The sequence below is a fragment of the Nerophis ophidion genome, linkage group LG07 (assembly GCF_033978795.1).
Source record: "Nerophis ophidion isolate RoL-2023_Sa linkage group LG07, RoL_Noph_v1.0, whole genome shotgun sequence".
Lineage (NCBI taxonomy): Eukaryota > Metazoa > Chordata > Actinopteri > Syngnathiformes > Syngnathidae > Nerophis > Nerophis ophidion.
The window spans coordinates 37,064,716-37,088,338 of NC_084617.1; the positions used below are offsets into that span (position 1 = coordinate 37,064,716).

Genomic DNA, 23,623 nt, shown 5'->3' on the forward strand with positions numbered 1-23,623 from the left:
GGCAGCCCATGGGACTTCCTATCCCGCAGTGAACTCCAACTCAATGTTTTCCCTGCCATACAACACGTCGTCAACTCCTTCACATCGGATAGATTCACATTGAGGAAATATATTGTGACATACGGTATCATTTTGCATCTTATAAATATGAGGTCTCTTTAAAATTATTTAAAAGCACCGTGGAGGGCTTTTAAGTTTATCTTAGGTACCAAGAAGTGTATGGATACTGCATATTTGCTGTTGTCTTCTGGGAAATCTGTGTAAAATCAGATTACTTACCATTCCTTTACTTATATGACTCAATGCAAAAAACCTTCCCTAGTCATGGTGCAACAAAAATAATACAAATGCAAAAATCATACAGGTCAACACACATGGTCACACGTAACACACCCTGCTCACTGAACATTGTAGATATAAGGGACGGCGTGGCGCAGTGAAAGAGTGGCCGTGCGCAACCCAAGGGTCACTGGTTCAAATCCCACCTAGAACCAACCTTGTCACGTCCGTTGTGTCCTGAGCAAGACACTTCTCCCTTGCTCCTGATGGGTGCTGGTTGGCGCCTTGCATGGCAGCTCCCTCCATCAGTGTGTGAATGTGTGTGTGAATGGGTAAATGTGGAAGTAGTGTCAAAGCGCTTTGAGTACCTTGAAGGTAGAAAAGCGCTATACAAGTACAACCCATTTATTATTTATTTATATTATTAAAAATTATGAAACACCATAACAAATTCAAAATTACACCCATTTAGAGTGCATGATGGGTAAAATGCAAATCCACAGTAATCCAGTTTTGGCACATTTTAGCTGCTTGATATTTCTGAATTGATAACAAAACTTTAGGGAGGTGGTCAAGGAAGTAAACAATGCAGGAGTCAGACTTTCACATACTCTTAATAATTATTCATATTAATACAAAATGTGTACACACACACGTACACACACGCACGCACACACACACACACACACACACACACACACAATCCTATATACACTTTTTAAATATGTATATATACACATACATATATATATATACATATACAGTATATACACATATATATATGTATAAATATATATGTGTGTATTTATGTATATAAATGTGTATATATGTATACATATAAATATATATATGTGTGTATATATTTATGTTTGTTTTATATATATATATATATATATTATATATACACACATACATATATATATATATATATATACATATACAGTATATACATATATATATATAAATATATGTGTGTATTTATGTATATAAATGTGTATAGATGTATACATATAAATATATTTGTTTTATATATATATATATATATATATATATATATATATATGTATATATATATATTTATATATATATATATGTATGTATATATATATATATATATATATATATATATATATATATATACATACATATATATATATATATATATATATATATATATATATATATATATATATATATAATATAATAATAATATAATATAATGTATATATATTAGGGGTGTAACGGTACGTGTATTTGTATTGAACCGTTTCGGTACGGGGTCCTAGTTTGGTTCAGAGGTGTACCGAACAAGTTTACACACGGACATATGAAGTAACCGACTAAGCTAAAGTTTTAACAAGCTGCTCTGCTCCGTTCTGCCTCTGTCTCCTACACAGCACCCAGCATTGTCCCACCCACACAACCGTCTGATTGGTTACAACCATAGCGGTAATAACCAATCAGCAGTGCGTATTCAGAGCGCATGTAGTCAGCGCCTCAGCGTCGAGCAGATAGGAGTTTAGCAGGTGAGCAGCGGACACTCCCCAAATTATAATAAACACCTCCCAGTCAATGTTCTAGATGACGTTCTAGAAACAAACTGCAGCTCAGCTCGCTCGCAGTTCTGGCTTGAGGTAAAGGCTAATTAACTTTTAACGTAACGTTAGCTCATTTTGCGGTGTGTGTGTGTTAGCTCATTGTGCAGTGTGTTTGTGTGCGTGTATGCGCGTGCGTGCGTGCGTGTGTATGTGTGTGTGTGTGTGTATGCTAGTGATATAATAATGTAAGTGCATCATTAAAGGCCTACTGAAATAAGATTTTCTCATTTAAGCGGGGATAGCAGGTCCATTCTATGTGTATTACTTGATCATTTCGCGATATTGCCATTTATTTGCTGAAAGGATTTAGTACAGAACATTGCCGATAAAGTTCGCAACTTTTGGTCGCTAATAAAAAAAGCCTTGCCTTTACCGGAAGTAGAAGACGATGTGCGCGTGACGTCACTAGTTGTAGGGCTCCTCACATCCTCACATTGTTTACAATCATAGCCACCAGCAGCTAGAGCGATTCGGACCGAGAAAGCGACAATTTCCCCATTAATTTGAGCGAGGATGGAAGATTCATGGATGAGGATAGTGAGAGTGAAGGACTAGGAAAAACAAAGGGCGAGGGCAGTGAGAGCGATTCAGATGTTATTAGACACATTTACTAGGATAATTCTGGAAAATCCCTTATCTGCTTATTGTGTTACTAGTGTTTTAGTGAGATTATATGGTACCTGAAAGTTGGAGGGGTGTGGCCGCAGCCGCAGGAGGACGCAAGCTCCGCTCATGTCTACGGTAAGACCCGACTTATTAGCACAATTTTCTCGCCGAAACCTGCCGGTTGACATGTGGTCGGGAAACATGTTCGCTTGACCGCTCTGTTCCATAGTTAAGCTTTACCTTCGGGAAGTTTAAACAAGAAAACACTGGCTGTGTTTGTGTGGCTAAAGGCTAAAAGCTTCCCACCTCCATATTTGTACTTTGACTTCTCCATTATTAATTGAACAAATTGCAAAAGATTCAGCAACACAGATGTCCAGAATAATGTGTAGTTATGCGATCAAAGCAGACTACTTATAGCTTGGATCGGTCTGGAAAAAAATGTCCACTACAACCGGTGACATCAAATGCACGCGTGAACATACGAGTGATCATACCGCAACGTTTTCAACAGGACACTTCGTGAGAAATTTGAAATTGCAATTTACTAACTAAAAAGGCCGTATTGGCATCTGTTGCAATGTTAATATATCATCATTGATATATAAACTATCAGACTGCGTGGTCGGTAGTAGTGGGTTTCAGTAGGCCTTTGAGCCTACATGAACTCCATGGTGTTCTGGGATGAATAGTCTCTCCTATTGCTATCGTGTTATTTTTTCAGCTATAGTTACGGTGGCAGAGAGGTTAGTGCGTCTGCCTCACAATACGAAGGTCCTGCAGTCCTGGGTTCAAATCCAGGCTTGGGATCTTTCTGTGTGGAGTTTGCATGTCCTCCCCGTGAATGCGTGGGTTCCCTCCGGGTACTCCGGCTTCCTCCCACTTCCAAAGACATGCACCTGGGGATAGGTTAATTGGCAACACTAAATTGGCCCTAGTGTGTGAATGTGAGTGTGAATGTTGTCTGTCTATCTGTGTTGGCCCTGCGATGAGGTGGCGACTTGTCCAGGGTGTACCCCGCCTTCCGCCCAATTGTAGCTGAGATAGGCGCCAGCGCCCCCCGCGACCCCAAAAGGGAATAAGCGGTAGAAAATGGATGGATGGATGGATAGTTACATTAATCATTAGTAATGTAGCAGCCTAGTTTGAATGGCAGGGTCCCTGCTATCACATGTTGATAAAAATATAACATTTACATAATAAAAATCAACTACAGGCTTCCCAAATGCTGTAATAAATTAAACATGATGAGTTGAAGGGCTTCACGGTGGAAGAGTAGTTAGTGCGTCTGCCTCACAATACGAAGGTCCTGCAGTCTCGGGTTCAATCCCAGGCTCGGGATCTTTCTGTGTGGAGTTTGCATGTTCTCCCCGTGAATGCGTGGGTTCCCTCCGGGTACTCTGGCTTCCTCCCACTTCCAAAGACATGCACCTGGGGATAGGTTGATTGGCAACACTAAATTGGCCCTAGTGTGTGAATGTGAGTGTGAATGTTGTCTGTCTATCTATGTTGGCCCTGCGATGAGGTGGCGACTTGTCCAGGGTGTACCCTGCCTTCCGCCCGATTGTAGCTGAGATAGGCGCCAGCGCCCCCCGCGACCCCGAAAGGGAATAAGCGGTAGAAAATGGATAGATGGATTATGAGTTGACTTGAAACTGTTTAATGTTGCACTTTCTATATGTAGAAGAAAAGTTTTGTCATTTTATCTCATCTGAGCAACAAGTTGAGGCAGTTTAATGTTGATTAACATGGGCAGAATTATTATAGTGTTCCCAATGTTAAAAGGATGAAGCCATTGTTTACAAATTTAGTAAATAAATAACACAAAAAATAATATTTTGTTGTTTTCTTACTGTACCAAAAATGAACCAAACCGTGACCTCTAAACCTTGGTATGTACCGAACGGAAATGTTTGTGTACCGTTACATCCCTAATATATATATATATATATATATATATATATATATATATATATATATATATGTACATATATATATATTTATATATATATATGTGTGTGTATATATATATATATATATATATATATATATATATATGTATATACATATACATATATATATATATATATATATATATACATATATATATATATATATATATATATATATATATATCCATTTTCTACCGCTTATTCCCTTTCGGGGTCGCGGGGGGCGCTGGCGCCTATCTCAGCTACAATCGGGCGGAAGGCAGGGTACGCCCTGGACAAGTCGCCACCTCATCGCAGGGCCGACACAGATAGACAGACAACATTCACACACTAGGGCCAATTTAGTGTTGCCAATCAGCCTATCCCCAGGTGCATGTCTTTGGAAGTGGGAGGAAGCCGGAGTACCCGGAGGGAACCCACGCAATCACGGGGAGGACATGCAAACTCCACACAGAAAGATCCCGAGCCTGGAATTGAACCCAGGACTGCAGGACCTTCGTATTGTGAGGCAGACGTATTATTCATTTCTAAGTTATGGTGTGCCAAAGTCATTTTGGTCACTTAAAATGTTAATTTATGATGTGTCAAAGTCATGTGTTCACTACCGGGTTAAACTAATGATACATGCACACAGCACGTTATTCACACGTTGGCCAGTAGAGGTCGCATACGCCTTTGTTATTCCAGTCACTTCTTCACTGAAAGTCACAGAGTGAAGACATGAGTCACCATTGTATTTCAAAGACAAAGTTTAAAAGTTAAAAATACTTGTTACTTCTGTGACCGAGTGTTGGAAAAGCAGCATAAGATAGCCGGGTTCCAGTGGGCGTTGGATTGCTGTGCTTTGTGCTTCTGAGAACTCCAGTAAGTGTTAATTTGTGAGTGAGGCCTACAGTACATTGCTATTAGCAAGCCTGTTAGCCTAGCCACACTGTTAATGCTAAAGAGTGCTAATCTGATAACAAGACAGAATTAATATGTACAAAACCAATTGGAGTAATATGATGTCTTGAGAGAATGCCTTGTGACATGTTAGCATGTTGCAGTTGGATAACTTTATTGTATTTTTGTTTTGTGTAAAAGAGAGGTTTATTTAATGTAACTGTGTTCAGCCTCATGCAGTGAGCAGAGGAGCTGCATTCGTTCCAATGCTGCTAAAACATCCTTGTCATGCTGCTTAAAGGGGAACTGTTGATACATTTCATTTATTCAATTGATGCAGATCGAATGATAATCATTATAATACATGATGATCAAAATGTGATTTCAGTTAAATAATCATTTATTTTATTCTGTGATGGTTTAAAAAGTTATATTTCACGGTTCATAATTCAAAGATATTAAGGTAAAAATCGTTGAATGGATGTAACTCATTTCATTCATTGAATTCTTAAGTAAGAAGTGAAGCTACTATAGTTTTCATGATTTGAGGCTGCTGTTAAAGTCTTACAGACTTATATGGAGTACAGTGTGAACTGACCAGTATTCATATGTCCATGACTAAATGGTTAAAATGAGTAACTGTGTTTAATGATTTAAAATTGAAGTTAATATGGTACCATATGGAAGAGAACTAAGAGTAAAAAGAGTATTCTAATTGATTACATTCTGTACTGCTATCTGCAGATTGGTTTTTTTGTGTGATCCTGAAGTCTGGTTCCAAGCTGGACTTGAGTATGATGGCGAGCCAGTCCCAGTGAGTGAGAGTCTGCGGAGAGGGAGCGTTTGGATGTGGTGTGGCCAGCTGCATCGGTGTCTACACTCTGCAGTGACCTCTAAACCTTGGTACGTACCGAACGGAAATTTTTGTGTACCGTTACATCCCTAATATATATATATATATATATATATATATATATATATATATATGTGTGTGTACAGTATGTATAATAAGCCCCCGGCCCGATTATTTTAGCACAGAAGTTTGCAGCCATCGCATAGGTTTTTCTTCCAGTCGCTCCCTCACCAGTAACCAGAGGACAAAAAAACCCGACTTGCTATTCTTAAAGAGATGAATACAGTTGCTATGAGTACTAAATAGGGGTGTTTTGATCCAGATTAAGTAGGATATCATCTTCAAAAAGATGGTATCAGATGAAAGTGGCCTGCATCTAAAATATCTGATACAAGCTTGTGAAAAGCCAGTTGATATCTAAATGTCCTTCGATTAAAACACAAGACTGGTCTTTTCTTTTAGTTGAGTCAAATCATTTACAAAAGGTACAACCGCGAACAGCTACACAACAGCTGAGCACATAATGACACACAAGCTGGGGGGGGGGTTGCAATATCTGAGGTGGTGCGTGTGGCCCCTGGGGACATGCGTTATCAGTGTCATGCTTCAGACCGTGCTTCGAAAAGCCGTGCACTGCAAAACGTGCTCATTGTAGACATTAATACTGACTTTTTCATTTTGATAAAAAAAAAAATAAATCAGCGCAAATTATTTTATTTATTTTTGTTTTGTAGGTGAAAGTGTTTTTTAATTGTGTGCCTGATTAAAGGTTGCTGGTCAATTTGATTGTTTTCTTATTCATTGACTTTGTTCAATTTCAATTTAGTAGTATAAAAGGGTTCAAGTCTGTCAAAAAGTATATATATTTTTTTTTTCAGGCAAAATAATGCACTTTAATGTTGAATGAATTTATAATTTTTTTGTAACTTGATATACCTTTTGTTTTGTTTTTAAATTATGAGAATATAGAGATATGCAGAGGTATACTTATGACAATTTCTCTTTACAAATTATACTTTTTATGTTTTCTCCTTCCTACAAGGGTGTAACAAAACATTTATTTGAAAAGCACTGCATCAATTGAACAAAACAGCAGTCCAAAAACAGCACATTTATCAATAAACACAAGTATCCAATAGTTATATTTGCATATTACTTACAAACCCCGTTTCCATATGAGTTGGGTAATTGTGTTAGATGTAAATATAAACGGAATATAATGATTTGAAATCAATTTCAACCCATATTAAGTTGAATATGCTACAAAGACAACATATTTGATGTTCAAACTGATTTTTTTTTGTGCAAATAATCATTAACTTTAGAATTTGATGCCAGCAACACGTAACAAAAAAAGTTGGGAAAGGTGGCAATAAATACTGATAAAGTTGAGGAATGCTCATCAAACACTTATTTGGAACATCCACCAGGCGTGCAGGCGAGTTGGGAACAGGTGGGTGCCATGATTGGGTATAAAAACAGCTTCCCAAAAAATGCTCAGTCTTCCACAAGAAAGGATGGGGCGAGGTACACCCCTTTGTACACAACTGCGTGAGCAAATAGTCAAACAGTTTAAGAACAACGTTTCTCAAAGTGCAGTTGCAAGAAATTTAGGGATTTCAACATCTACGGTCCATAATATCATCAAAAGGTTCAGATAATCTGGAGAAATCACTCCACGTTAGCGGCATGGCTGGAAACCAACATTGAATGACCGTGACCTTCGATCCCTCAGACGGCACTGTATCAAAAACCGACATCCATCTCTAAAGGATATCACCACATTGGCTCAGGAACACTTCAGAAAACCACTGTCACTAAATACAGTTTGTCGCTACATCTGTAAGTGCAAGTTAAAGCTCTACAATGCAAAGCAAAAGCACTTTACCAACAACATCCAGAAACGCCGCCGGCTTCTCTGGGCCCAAGATTATCTAAGATGGACTGATGCAAAGTGGAGAAATGGTCTATGGTCTGACAAGCCTACATTTCAAATTTTTTGAGGAAATATTCAACATTGTGTCATCCGGACCAAAGGTGAAGCAAACCATCCAGACTGTTATCGACACAAAGTTCAAAAGCCAGCTTCTGTGATGGTATGGGGGTGCATTAGTGCTGAAGGCATGGGTAACTTACACATCTGTGAAGGCACCATTAATACTGAAATGTACACACGGGTCTTGTAACAACATATGTTGCCATCTAAGCGCAGTCTTTTTCATTGACGCCCCTGCTTATTTCAGCAAGACAATGCCAAGCCACATTTAGCACGTGTTACACCAGCGTGGCTTCGTAAAAAAAGAGTGCGGGTACTTTCCTGGCCCGCCTGCAGTCCAGACCTGTCTCCCATCGAATATGTGTGGCGCATTGTGAAGCGTAAAATACGACAGCGGAGACCCCGGACTGTTGAACGACTGAAGCTCTACATAAAACAAGAATGGGAAAAAATTCCACTTTCAAAGTTTCAACGATTAGTTTCCTCAGTTCCCAAACGTTTATTGAGTGTAGTTAAAAGAAAAGGTGTAGTAACACAGTGGTGAACATGCCCTTTCCCAACTACTTTGGCACGTGTTGCAGCCATGAAATTCAAAGTTAATTATTAATTGCAAAAAATAAAATAAAGTTAATGAGTTTGAACATCAAATATCTTGTCTTTGTAGTGCATTCAATCGAATATGGGTTGAAAAGGATTTGCAAATATTGGAATTCTATTTATATTTACATCTAACAAGATTTCCAACTCATATCGAAAAAGGGTTTGTACATGTTAGCAAGTATCCAGTAACAAAAGTGTCTGCTTCATTCCAGTCACTTTATCTTCACCTTAACTTATTTATCATTAAAAAAACAAACGCTCCATTTCAACGTAAAAACAGCACAAGTCCATTCCAGACATCCATCCATCCATCCATGTTCTACCGCTTGTCCCGATCTGGGTCGCGGGGGTGCTGGAGACTATCTCAGCTACAATTGGGCAGAAGGCGGCGTACACCCTGGACAAGTCGCCACCTCATCGGAGGGCCAACACAGATAGACAGACAACATTCACACTCACATTCACACACTTGGGCCAATTTAGTGTTGCCAATCAACCTATCCCCAGGTGCATGTCTTTGGAAGTGGAAGGAAGCCGGAGTACCTGGAGGGAACCCACGCAGTCACAGGGCAGAACATGCAAACTCCACACAAAAAGATCCCGAGCCTGGGATTGAACCCAGGACTGTTCAGGAACTTCGGGCTTGAGGCACATGCACAAACCTCTGTCACACTGTGCTGCCCCCATTCCAGGTTAGTGTTTTTCATACCTAACATTGTCTTTAACTACAAACCCCAAAAGCAGTGAAGTTGGCAGAATACAATGATTTGCAAATCCTTTTCAACCTATATTCAATTGAATAGACTTTAAAGTCAAGATACTGAACGCTCAAGCCGGAAAACTATGTTATTTTTTGCAAATATTAGCTCATCTGGACTGTTATGCCTCCAACATGTTTCAAAAAAAAGCTGGCAAAAGTGGCAAAAAAAGACTGAGAAAGTTGAGGAATGCTCATCAAGCACTTATTTTAAACGTCCCATAGGTGAACAGGCTAATTGGGAACAGGTGGGTGCCATGATTGGGTATCAAAGCAGCTTCCATGAAATGCTCAGTCAGTCACAAACAAGGACGGGACAAGGGTCACCACTTTGTGAACAAATGTGCGAGCAAATTGTTCAACTGTTGAAGAACAACATTTCCTATTTTGAGGACAATTTAAGGAAGTAATAGAAGTTAATTCCCTCCTGGATTTTAGTTCTGAAAGCTTGTAGTTCATCCTTCGACCTCCATGATGATACTAAACCCCCCTTCATGGTCATTATCATCACCTTCCCAGAGACCCCCAGCCTCCAGCACCCCATTGAGTCCAGCAGATTACATGATTATAATGGGGGCCATGACAGTGGGGCTTGTGTCTACACAAGGCAATCAGTGTTTTAAACCTGCAGCTGCAGAAGGCGAACCACAGACACGGATCGGAGCGCCGAGGTGAGAGGACGACGCTGGAAGTGGGGAGAATCAGGCCGAATGGATTCGTCAGACAGAGTGCGGGTACAAAAGGAGTGGGATAGAAGTTCAGAGGCAGATTTGCATTTTAATAAAAGGTGACCTACTTTGACCCCGCGTAGATGACTGAGCGCTAAACTCAAAGCTCCTGAGCATTGAAGAATCTAACTGGGCTGCAGGGCCGGTACAGTCACCGCACCGCATTTCAAAGTGAAGAATTATGCGTCTCAACAAGGATATCGATTTGTGTATGAAAGAAAAGTAACGCGTGTCGCCAGACATTTGCACGATTTCCTGTTTAAAGATCAACAGATCAATTCCTCCAGAGCTGAGAAGTGACAACCTATTTCCTGTGAATGACTCGCTGCCCCTTTTCAAGCTATCCATCTCCCCAGGGACACAAGTGACCAATTACACTCACTCACACTTTTCCACTCGGAGGAAGTAGTTTAACTTTTGTATTTTATTTTCTTCCGGAAAAAAAATCTCAGCTCTGATTTGAACTCGAAGCCTGTTTTACTTTGCTGTAGTCTCAGCCATTGCAAATTGAAAATACACGCCAGTTGGGCAGAGAGTGATGAACCATTGCTCCGAGTCAGGCCGCTTTCTCATCCCACGGCAGACGGGAGTGATAGAATACCAGAGGATTGGACCGGAATGAGAATCAGTACCTCTAAGTCCGAGTCCATGGTTCTCTCCCGGAAAAGGGTGGAGTGCCATCTCCAGGTTGGGGAGGAGACCCTGCCCCAAGTGAAGGAGTTCAAGTACCTAGGAGTCTTGTTCACAAGTGAGGGAAGAGTGGATCGTGAGATCGACAGGCGGATTGGTGCGGCGTCTTCAGTAATGCATCCGTTGTGGTGAAGAAGGAGCTGAGCCGGAAGGCAAAGCTCTCAATTTACCGGTCGATCTACGTTCCCATCCTCACCTATGGTCATGAGCTTTGGGTCATGACCTAAAGGATAAGATCACGGGTACAAGCTGCCGAAATGAGCTTCCTCCGCCGGGTGGCGGGGCTCTCCCTTAGAGATAGGGTGAGAAGCTCTGCCATCTGGGAGGAACTCAAAGTAAAGCCGCTGCTCCTCCACATCGAGAGGAGCCAGATGAGGTGGTTCGGGCATCTGGTCAGGATGCCACCCGAACGCCTTCCTAGGGAGGTGTTTAGGGCACGTCCAACCGGTAGGAGGCCACGGGAAAGACCCAGGACACGTAGGGAAGACTATGTCTCCCGGCTGCCCTGGGAACGTCTCGGGATCCCCCGGGAAGAGCTGGATGAAATGGCTGGGGAGAGGGAAGTCTGGGCTTCCCTGCTTAGGCTGCTGAGCCCGCGACCCGACCTTGGATAAGCGGAAGAAGATGGATGGATGGATGGATGGATGGACTTGAAGGAAGGAAGGATGGAAAGAATGAAAATGAACACGCAGGTAGGAATGAGTATCCATTTAAGTTATTTTATAGGTACCGACCTTAGTTCGTTTCTACTACCTGGGTACAGAAAAAAAAACGGTGCCATTTCCTGATACCTGTGTTGCAAGTGACGTCATATTTATATTTAGATTTTTCCAAATTTAGATTGGAAGGACTGCATTTTTCTTTTACATTAAAATACAAATCTTCAAATAAAGAGATGATAAAGCTATCATATTTATTACTAACATTATTGTTCAAATAGAGACAATAATGCCAATTCTTCGTGGTCCCCTTTATTTAGAAAAGTACGGAAAAGTATGAAAATACATTTTGGTACCGGTACAACCTTAGTCCCTGCCATCTCTCCTTGTCCTTGCGGGGCAGTGAAGCCCCTCTACCTCAGGTTGTCAAGGAAGCATGACTGGCCGACTTTTATCGGGCCTCAGGGAGCAATTGATTGTGACCTCATCTGAATTTTGCCCGGCAACAATGGAGGTGAAACCCCCCCCCCCTAAAAAAAAATCCATCCCCTTCATGCATCTATCTGTGCGGCACGGAGGAGAAGCCGAGGTCCAGACCGACAAGGGCTCTATTCATGCGTCTAATTTAAGAGCTGCTTCTGCTGCTGTCTGATTAACAATTAACTGGCTTATCAGGCAGCCTCCTCCACCGTGCTGTAATCAGTGTCATCGCCAGCTGGACCCCCACAAGCATGCAACTTTCACGGGCGAGACGCCTTGTTGACGTCGTCGCCGTTGCACGACATAACATCCGCTGCCGCGCTTTCTGCTGGTGCGTTTAAAAAGTCTGCGAGTCCGAGAGGCTCCACCCGCTCTGTCATGCGTGAGCACCTATAAGGGGATTATGGTCCAGTGTCAGAGTGGATCTCGGGTAAATTGATGTCTAGAAATCCTCCACGAGACCGCGTCCGCCCTACCTCGGCGAAAGTCGTGTGATATTAAATCACGGAGGGCGCCGTCTGCCTTATCCTGGAGTCAAGAGCCAGAAGAAACACATCTTGACTCAGCAGTGAAAAAACATCAACAAGTATATTTCTCATCCGTACCCTTGATTCATGTTATGTTTGGCTTTGAAGCTAGTTTGTTAGTGAATCATCTTTTTAATTTCATTTTTTTTACCAATATTGCATATTTGTTGGTGTTGTCAGTCTCCCAGGACAGAGTGACTGTGATGTGTGATGAGCCAAGGAGACGCCAACGAGGAATCCATCCATCCATTTTCTACCGCTTATTCCCTTTCGGGGTCGCGGGGGGCGCTGGCGCCTATCTCAGCTACAATCGGGCGGAAGGCAGGGTACACCCTGGACAAGTCGCCACCTCATCGCAGGGCCAACACAGATAGACGGACAACATTCACACTCACATTCACACACTAGGGCCAATTTAGTGTTGCCAATCAACCTATCCCCAGGTGCATGTCTTTGGAAGTGGGAGGAAGCCGGAGTACCCGGAGGGAACCCACGCATTCACGGGGAGAACATGCAAACTCCACACAGAAAGATCCCGAGCCTGGATTTGAACCCAGGACTGCAGGAACTTTGTATTGTGAGGCAGACGCACTAACCCCTCTGCCACCGTGAAGCCCCAACGAGGAATCGTCGAACAAAAAACTTTATTTGTTTCAGCGAACCTCAGACAGGAACTGCAGCTTACAGGAGGAAGCGTATGGGCCTCATTACTCTTTTGATGTCCTCTCGGACCACTGTCCCTGTCACACCGTGGTGAGGGATGTCTTGTCTTGGCTTTTTTGTTTCTTGTGAATTTCATGTTTTAGTTTGAAAAGTAACTCCTCTCGTTTCAGGTCACCTGCCCTTCCTTATGTCATCAGTCTGACGTCATCCCTGATCCTTGATTGTTTTCACCTGTTCCCCATTACCCCCATGTGTCTTATAAGCCCACGCCTCCCTTTGTTCTTTGCCAGAATGTCTCGTGCATCTCCAGCATCATACCCAGGCCGTGTCTTGTCTTGTTATCCAGATCCTGAATTTCCAATTTGGTATTTTGACTTTTTCCTTTTCTCCTCTTAAGCAGAGTGAAATTTTGTTTGTTAAGTTCTCTAGTCTTCTTTTCCTAATTTTTCAGTGACTTTTTGTTAATTATTTCTCTAGATAAAAATCAGTGTAGAAACTTTATAGCCCGTTGTTTTTCCCTCATTTCTGGGGCATCTTTTGTTGTTTAATTTTCATAGTTATATTCCTCGCTAGTGTAGTTAGAGATAGATAATTTTGTTTCCTCCTTTTGGAGTGATGTTTGGTTTGTTCAGATTTTGTGAAAACTTTTTCGCCTAGTTGTTAAAGTTTATAGCCAATGTTTTGCCCTGACTTAAGAGGTGGAAAGTGAACTTTTGAAAATAAAAGCCTGCCAGATTATTCCCCACCTCTGCATCTGAGTCCTATTTCTGACCCGGGCCCGACAGTCCCTAAATATCTTTTACACAAAGACCCTTACTGTTTGTAATTCTAGCCTTGGAACCGGCCAGTCTGGGAAAAGCCCAGCTTGTTGTTTGGCCAGTCAATCTATTTCCTAACCTTATTCCTCTGCTCAGTTTGAGTCGGGTGAACTCCGACCCCTATCCTCTACTCTCACCCGTGGTGGCTACCACCGGATGTCGCTAATATGTTTACACTTCCTCTTAAAATCCAATTGCTACTATCTTTTAAGTTTCCCAATGTCCTGGGGGCAAGGGCCAGCACTCTCTGGATGAGCTATGATGGACACCTGCACCCAAAGCTATCTAAGGGCATATTTCCCTTATAGAATAATCCCCTAAAAGATTTTGTGACCAAATACAAATTCACAACCCATCCACCCATCAATTTTCTATCGCTTGTCCACATAAGAAAAAGGCACACGGTATAATTTACCACACCAACTTGGCTCTTCTTGCCAGTGACACTCAATCTCGACTTTGCTGCAGTGATCTTGAGTTTTTGTGGGTCGTAACGTGCTATTGTTGCTTGTTTTACTGGTCACAAACTGAGCCCCCAATAGTAGTTTGGTATCTGCTTTTTAATCTTCTTTCTCCTTCTCCCCCCATGTTTACCTTTGTCCTATACCTTTTTATGGGGCACAGTCTTCTGCATGTCTATTCAGGACGGGTTTGTACTGGAAATTTACGTATTTTTTGGACCATAGGGTTAAAAGGCTCCCTGCCGATGAGCGGGTTTAGTCAGGTCTATTTTCATACAAAAGGGGCACCGGATTATAAGGTCATTAAAGGTGTCATATTATGATATTTTTTTCTAAATGTAAAAGACTTCCTTGTGGTCTACATAACATGTAATGGTGGTTTTATGGTCAAAATGTTGAATAGATGATGTTTTACAGATCATCTTCAAGTCACTTTCTTCAGGATGCGCCGTTTTGGGGGCGGTCTTATTTTTGTCTTCTCCCTGTCTTCTTTGTTGTAGCAATGCAGAGTGTCAGGACTGGAGTAGAAGAAGTGTCAAAAGATGGAGCTAAATGTGTCCCGTGAAAAACCGTCCAAAAGGAACTCTAATACCTAAAGTTTCTTGGGTGAATAATGTAAAGTCACTACACCGGTCAGTGTTTCCCACAGGTCAGGCATCGATTTGTGGTGGTGTGGCCGGGCGGCCCGGCGGGGGTGGGGGGTGGGGGGGGGGGGGGGGTGTGGATGGGTGGCGGCGGCGATGACCAAGAAGAACGCGGAGTTGGAATATAATTACAACACTTTATGTACATATTTATATACATATTTTTTATAATATATACATATTTATATAATATGTAACTACATGCTCCATTCACAGACAGAGTCCCCTTGCTTTTATGAGCAGTCATGGGAGTCAAAAGCCGGAAAAAAAATATATATATATATTTTTTTATTTTTATTTGTCGCGGCCGTAATTCTTTCGTGGCGGGCCGCCACAAATAAATGAATGTGTGGGAAACCCTTCCGGTAGCGCTTTCATGGCGAGTTTACTGACTGATATAAGTAAAAATTCTCACCTGAAAAAGGGTGGAGTGCCATCTCCCGGTTGGGGAGAAGATCTTGCCCCAATTGGAGGAGTTCAAGTACCTCGGAGTCTTGTTCACGAGTGAGGGAAGAGTGGATCATCAGATCGACAGGCGGATCGGTGCGGCGTCTTCAGTAATGTGGACGCTGTATCGTTTCGTTGTGGTGAAGAAGGAGCTGAGCCGGAAGGCAAAGCTCTCAATTTACCGGTCGATCTATGTTCCCATCCTCGCCTATGTTCATGACTGTAGGATAAGATTCCGGGTACAAGCGGCCGAAATGAGCTTCCTCTGCCGGGTGGCGGGGCTCTCCCTTAGAGATAGGGGGAGAAACTCTGTCATCCGGAAGGAGCACAAAGTAAAGCTGCTGCTCCTCCACATCGAGAGGAGTCAGATGAGGTGGTTCGGGCATCTGGTCGGGATGTCACCCGAGCGCCTCCCTAGGGAGGTGTTTAGGGCACATCCAACCGGTAGGAGACCACGGGGAAGACCCAAGACACGTTGAGAAGACTGTCTCCCAGCTGGCCTAGGAACGCCTCGGGATCCCCCGGGAGGAGCTGGACGAAGTGGCTGGGTAGAGGGAAGTCTGGGCTTCCCTGCTTAAGCTGCTGCCCCTGCGACCCGACCTCAAATGAGGGGAGGAAAATGGATGGATGGATGGAAGATCATGACTTATGTTAGGCCAGCAGAGAAGGCCTTGCTGGCCCTGACGACACACCCTGGATCTCTATAATAGTAAAGATTGTGTAGCCATTTAATTGCTTATATAGTCAAAGCTGTCCATAGCAACCATTAAAGGGAAAAAGTGACCACTTTATGCAGGTTGGCAGCCATTATATATACATATTAGTGTGATAAATAGGCGGGGGAATAAGTTATAAAATAAAATACTCTGTGTGTGTGTGTGTGTGTGCTTATTTACATATAAAGATGGAGTGGCGGTATCTGCTGGCATTGTAACTAAAACAGATTAACATTCAAATGGAGGTTTAATGCTACGAGATGCATTTATACTGTTTTACATTTACAAGTGGCCCACTAATGCGGATGTGGGATTAAAAATGAGCGTGACACCTTTGCTCAGAGAGTGTGTGCATGTGTGTGCGCGTGCGTGCGTGCGTGCGTGCGTGTGCGTGCGTGCGTGTGTGTGTGTGTGTGTGTGTGTGTGTGTGTGTGTGTGTGCGTGCGTGCGTGCGTGCGTGCGTGCGTGCGTGCGTGCGTGCGTGCGTGCGTGCGTGTGTGTGTGGTGCAACGACTCCACGTGAAGGGTGCGGCCAATTAACAAAAGTCCCCGATGGAAAAACCTCATCAGGATGCTGCGAACATCTCGGATCCGCCCCCGCCTGCCGCAGTCCATCAGCGCGACTGAGACGTCAACGGCAGCCGGGCTCCAAACGCTGACGTCTTCATTCTTTAATCTGTTTGAAATGGGACTACAATGCCTTTCAGGCACGTGTAATGAATTCTTAAAATCTATAATTCAGAGGTAAAATCAACAAAGTCACGAGGACTCCATGTTACCTTGTTAGTGGTCTTACTTGCCAACCTTGAGACCTCTGATTTCGGGGGGTGGGGGTCGAGGGTGGGGTGGGGGCGGAGTTAGGGGCGTGGTTGAGGGGCAGGGTTAAGATGGGAGGGGTTTATATTATTCATATATAATATATTATACATATATATATATATTATATTATTTATTATTATCATTGTTTATTGTGAGCGAACTATGGTCCTGAATTTCCCCCAGGGATCAATAAAGTACATTCTATTCTATTCTATTCCATTCTATATTTACCGCTAGATTCACTAAGTCAAGTATTTCGTATATATATATATCTATATATATATTTTTTTTTTTTTCTTTCTATGATATATATATATATATATATATATATATATATATATATATATATATATAAGAAATACTTGACTTGACTTGGTGAATCTAGCGGTAAATATAGCACCAACCCCCCCCAATGTCACAATGTACTTTTTAGAGGCAGTATAGTATCGAAAATGATTCATTTAGTATTGCGGTACTATAGTAGTACCGGTATATCATTGATCACGATACAAGTGCTTTATGTCGGTCGATACCGATCATTTATATATTTTTAATGACCTATCAAAAATAATCTGGTATATTAAATTTAAAATGTATCCTTATTCCAATTATAGGTCAAGAATCAAGGAAAGGAAATGTCAACACAAGCATGGAAAACAGTCAAACAATGTTGACGCAGTTCTGAAATCAAACACGAAGGTGCAAAAATAAGGAATAAGTAAGAAAAGTGTACGACAATAGTGCAAAGTGTGAAAATGTAAACATAGAGAAACCTGAGAAGAACTGTTTTCTGCAAGGTGAGTGCCAGGAAGTTAGGGCTGTGAACGCGGCTAAGGTGGTGTGGTATTACCGATCTTGGTGGGCACGAGCACCTTGCATCACATTGGCCAAACTTTGATTTGATGGCCTGCCACACAACGTTCAACTTTTATAACTTATAACATGGCGGTATAGCTCGGTTGGTAGAGAGGCCATTCCAGTGACTTAAGGGTTCCAGGTTCGATCCCCGCTTCCGCCATCCCAGTCACTGCTGTTGTGTCCTTGGGCAGGAGACTTTACCAAACTGCTCCTAGTGCCACCATCACTGCTGTAAATGTAACTTAAATAATGGGTTTCACTATGTAAAAGCGCTTTAAGTCACTAGAGAAAAGCGCTATATAAATATAATTCACTTCAACTTGGATAACAAACAGGAAATCGGCCATCTTGGTTTCTGTCGGCCAATTTTAGGCCAAAAACAAGGAACTCTTCCTTGAGACTTAGACCAAATGAGTTGCGGTTAAAGTGAAAGTTACTAGACAGATGTCTGATGATAAATTGCGCGAGAAAAAAGCCTATACTTTTTGATGTGGGCATGGCACAAAATGTTCAACTTTTGTAACTTGGATCCACAAACTCGGATCTCGATCACAATCGGTAGAAAAAATGATGATGACACCCTGAAAGGCCGTTTAAGTCAGTACTTATTAGTACCTGTTTGTTTATGTCAGTACTTATCATTACCTGTTTGTTTAGGTCAGTACTAATTAGTACCTGTTTGTGGTGGGCGGAGCCTGGCGGCAAAAAACGCTCCTTGCCATCTACCACCAAACTACCAAGAATTGATTAACGTGGACCCTGACTCAAACAAGTTGAACAACTTATTCAGGTGTTAGCATTTAGTGGTCAATTATACGGCATATGTACTGTACTGTGCAATATACTCATAAAAGTTTCAATCAATCATTTAAAACTGCCATTACTTTACTTTAGATGATCAGATCTCCTTCCAAGCTGATGTGAGGCTTTTAGGTCGGGGTCTGACAATGACTAAATGACGATATTGACATTAACATCACCCCTCTGTGGTAGGAAATTATAACGGTCGAAACTTCACTCCACATGCTCCATTCTTCCTGAGAGTTCTGACAGTGGGCTGAGGCATCGGGAAGGACTTGATTGCATCCGTCACTCACGTTAACCACAAGTTGCAGCCTGGATTTTATACATTCTAACGCTAGCAATGGAGGCCCAGATCATCTCGATCAAAGGTGTTAAACTCAAGGCCCTGGGGGCCACATGTGGCCCGCCACTTCATTTTATTTGGCCCTGGAAAGCCTGGAAATAATATGTATCAATAAAGTACTGTAACTTTTCTTACTCAATGTATTCTTCCTTTACGTTTTGGGAGAGAAAAAAAAGTGTACTCCATGTAATCGCAAATTATGTTAACTTCAATCAATCAATGTTTACTTATATAGCCCTAAAACCCGAGTGTCTCAAAGGGTTGCACAAGCTACAACATCCTCGGCTCAGATCCCACATCAGGGCAAGAAAAAACTCAACCCATTGGGGTTAACTTAAATATTGTCTTACTATGGAAAAGTATATGATAAACCCATCCATCCATCCATTTTCAACCGCTTATTTCCTTTTGGGGTGGCGGGGGGCGCTGGCGCCTATCTCAGCTACAATCAGGCGGAAGGCGGGGTACACCCTGGACAAGTCGCCACCTCATCGCAGGGCCAACACAGATAGACATTCAACATTCACACTCACATTCACACACTAGGGCCAAACATTCAAACCATTTTTTAAATATAAATAAATACTAAAAATAATGATTTTAAAGCAAGTTAACCATCACATTGTGCAATGTAAAAGTAGCAATGAATTTAATGGTAAAATTGTGAAATTGACTGTGGTTTTTACTGCATTTTGTTCTAAATGAAAGAAAACGGTACTTTTTTTTACTGTAATAAACTGTGGTGCCGTTTTAGCATTTACAATAATGCACCCACAAATCTACAGTTTTTGATTTGCGGTAAAACAAAAACAAACAAACAGGCAGCTCAGGTGCCAAGACGTTACTGTAAAGTTGCAGTTTTTTTTTAAATTTACAATAAAAGAACAAATGTATCGTAAATAAAATAAAAAAATTGTAAAAAAATAAATAAATAAATACAAATAAAAAAATGCACCTGGGGATCGGTTGATTGGCAACACTAAATTGGCCCTAGTGTGTGAATGTTGTCTGTCCATCTGTGTTGGCCCTGTGATGAGGTGGCGACTTGTCCGGGGTGTACCCCGCCTTCTGCCCGATTGTAGCTGAGATAGGTGTCAGCACCCCCCGCGACCCCAAAAGGGAATAAGCGGTAGAAAATGGATGGACGGAGAACAAATGTAAATGTTACAGTAAAATTCGGGCAACTGAAGTAATAAACACGATATTTTGAGGTGAAATTATTGCAACTTACCATAATTGTACTTAAAAAAAAAAATCTACTAATAAAATGCATAAAACAATTGTGTAATAATAGTATTCACTGTTAGTAGCGGTCCTCTGGGGCCAAACATAACTGCGATGTGGCCCTCAGTGAACATGACTTGGACACATCTGTTCTTGATCTTTTGCAGTAAATGTGCTTACAAATTAGATAACATCTGCAGAAAAGCTAACATTGATATCAAGGAAAAGTGACACTATATCATTATATCAATTTTTTTTGCTGCACTTTGGAGCACCTTCCACGCTGACAAACTGAGAGGCGATGAAAGCCGTGAACTTTAAGACCAAACATGGAGGAAAAGGACAACAAGTCACATAACCTTCAAGCTCCCTATCAACAAAAACAAAGGCTGCTTTCCATTCTTTCTACGCACACCCGCTCAAACGCGGAGATGGATCAATTTCACATTTTCTGCTGGGGGTTGCAGAAGACGTCGCCGCTCATTGTCAGTTTAAGGCGTAATGTTTGATCCCACCTAATGCCGCCATGCAAATCAGCCATTGTTGTTCCTCCTTTTCTTTGCGGCGTGATAAGTCCCACACAATTATCTCTCCACCTCAGATGCTGCATCCTGTGGCCTATTTCCTAAAAATAGGCCAGTGATTTTGGCACTGGCAAAACACAATAGGAAAAAACACTTAACTCATTAAACGGGTGTGTATGTGTGTGTTGTATGTGTGTGTGTGTGTGTGTGGTGGGGGGGGGGGGGGTCCTAATAGTTTATAACGGCTTAAAATGAAAGCGTTCAGTTCCACAGTAATGTCTTTATCCATTTGTTTTGAGCTTTATTGGTTTCGGTGGCCCAGCGAGAAAAAGCACCCATGAGCAAGAGCTTTGCCACTCTGGCATTGATCGGATTCTAACTGGGTGAAAAAGTAGTATATTAAACTCCCTTCTCAATTTGACGCTAACTAAAACGAAACGGGACAAAAAGCTGCTTTTTATTATTATTATTTTTTTTCTAGTTGAGACAAAAAAAGGAAAATCAAACACGGATTGGAGTACAGTCGTCTGTTGGAAAATTAATTTTCATAAAGTAGGATTATTAATATTAACAAATCGAATATTATACTACATGGGGTGGCTCCATGGATCTTTTTAAAAATGAAAACAGATGGGGAAAAATCTATTTGTTACTTTAATAATGTTTCAGTGCTTCATTGATGAGAAGATTTGGTCAGCGCCGTTTTGTCCTACTAATTTCGCCGGCCCTTGAACTTACCGTAGTTGGTTCACGTTTACAACTTTCTCTGACGCTGCCACAGAAAGACATGTTTTATGCCACACCTACTTTGTCTCATTTTGGGCACCAAACATTTTATGCTGTGCAAAGGTGAGCTTTGTTGATGTTATTGACTTGCGTGTAGTGATAATAATCCATGCTAACATGCTATTTAGGCTAGCGGTGGGTACATATTGCATCATTAATCCCATATATTAAATACACAAAGAGCCTTTACTTATGTTCTTTGTGTATTTAATATATAATTGCATGTCTCATGACATTATTTGTATGTACTATTGGCTGCATTTCTGATTGTGTGCCATGATGTTCCAGACCACAGCAAACGTTACTTTTCTTTTTAGAAATCACGGCAAACATTACCTGCTTGCAAAGATTGTAATAAATCCATTAGAAGAAGACAGCATGTCCTTTCCTTTAACTTGGGCACACACATCTATACATTTCCAGGAGTTATCTCACCCTCTGAGAGACTTACGTGATATGTTGTCTTCATTATCAGGCTTTTAACTTTCTGCAGTTCTGTATTTTTGGTCCAATATGGCTAAATCAACATTTTAGACCATACAAAGATGTAAACAATCTTCTAAACGGGGTTTTAACAAAATTAGTGCCCTTTAAACATGAAATAACAACTATTTGTTTCACTTAATTTAGTAGCCTTGAGTGTGTTCTACTCTAAATTACAGCATCCTCCAAACAGCATTCTAATTGTTGTCACCCGGCCACTGAAACACAGCCAGTACGTGGATATATTTCATTCCACCCTGGGTCGTTCCTCTAAATTAGAAACTGCAGACATAAGTTGGTCGACTTGACTAGCATCTACGACCATTCGTCATGTTGTTAACATTCTATGTTGTTAGCATTGTGTTGGACGCTGCCATTCTACATTCCTCACATGTAGCGCTGATGATGCTAATGACGAAGTACCGAGTTCACCTCTACTTAGCATTGTCCAGATATCTGCTGATACCAGCATGAAGTGACTGGTACGTCTCATCTTTTGACATCACTCACAACAAAAGCTTACAAATGTGTAGATGTGCTCTTGATGAGGCAGGACTTAAAGAGTGCATCAAAAAGTCGTTCTGCCAAAAGTTGGTCAACATAATTGACAATAGCGCCAAAATGAGCTGCCGTGTTTGCATTGATAGCATAACCCTAACCCGCTTGGCGAATATCTTTATTGATCGCCGCAATGTAATAATAGAAAGTAAAAAAATATTGCAATGTTGTACACGAAAGACATTATTCAACATTTAATCCAGGCCAAAAAATGTGGGGAAATTGTTTAGTGTTTCTTGTTAAACTAAAGCTTAGAGCACTGCCAAACTTTTGTGAGTCAGCTAAAGTCGTTAGGGGTTTGATCTTGTATTTTTTTTCTTAGCAAATAGGCTAACTTAGCATGACGTAAAAAGGTAAAAAGTGGACCTAGTGCGCAGATGTTGACAAATACTTCAAAAAAATCTAATACAAAAAATCAATACAAATAAAACAAAAATCAAACCTCATTAGCATTGAAGCTACCACACAACAAACTCACAAAATAGCATCTTATGAGTAAGACGTAAGGTTCACTAAAGCAAAGTTTGAGTTTGAGGATTACAGTTTCTAATAATCTAATATTGTGGGATCTCTGAGACATGAAAACATGTTGAAAAATACTACGGTTTTTGGGATTTATCTCCTTACACAAAGATTTCTGCTCTCATATTTCGACTATCTGTGTAACACGATTAGGGCTGCAGCTACCAACCATTTTACTAATCGAGTAATTTGTTGATCAGTTTGTTCGATTAATCTAGTAGTCGGATAAAAACCACACTTTATGGCCTGAATGTGCACTTTAGGGAAAATTGTTGATATAAACCAAGAATGGATTTTTTTTTTCACATCATCAACATTTAAATTATGCTTTTAACATGTGTGTATT

The 23,623-nt window shown here is 41.3% G+C and overlaps 1 protein-coding gene and 1 long non-coding RNA gene across 2 annotated transcripts in view; one reads left to right on the forward strand and one right to left on the reverse strand.

Moving 5' to 3' along the window:
- rtn4r (reticulon 4 receptor) overlaps positions 1 to 23,623 on the reverse strand; it is a 166,637-nt gene that overhangs the window by 137,924 nt on the left and 5,090 nt on the right. The gene's annotated exons all lie outside the window — the stretch shown is intronic.
- On the forward strand, positions 5,096 to 14,006 carry LOC133555679 (uncharacterized). Its single transcript, XR_009807368.1, has 3 exons — positions 5,096 to 5,299; positions 6,062 to 6,220; positions 12,788 to 14,006. It is a non-coding gene; the product is annotated as an uncharacterized LOC133555679 (long non-coding RNA).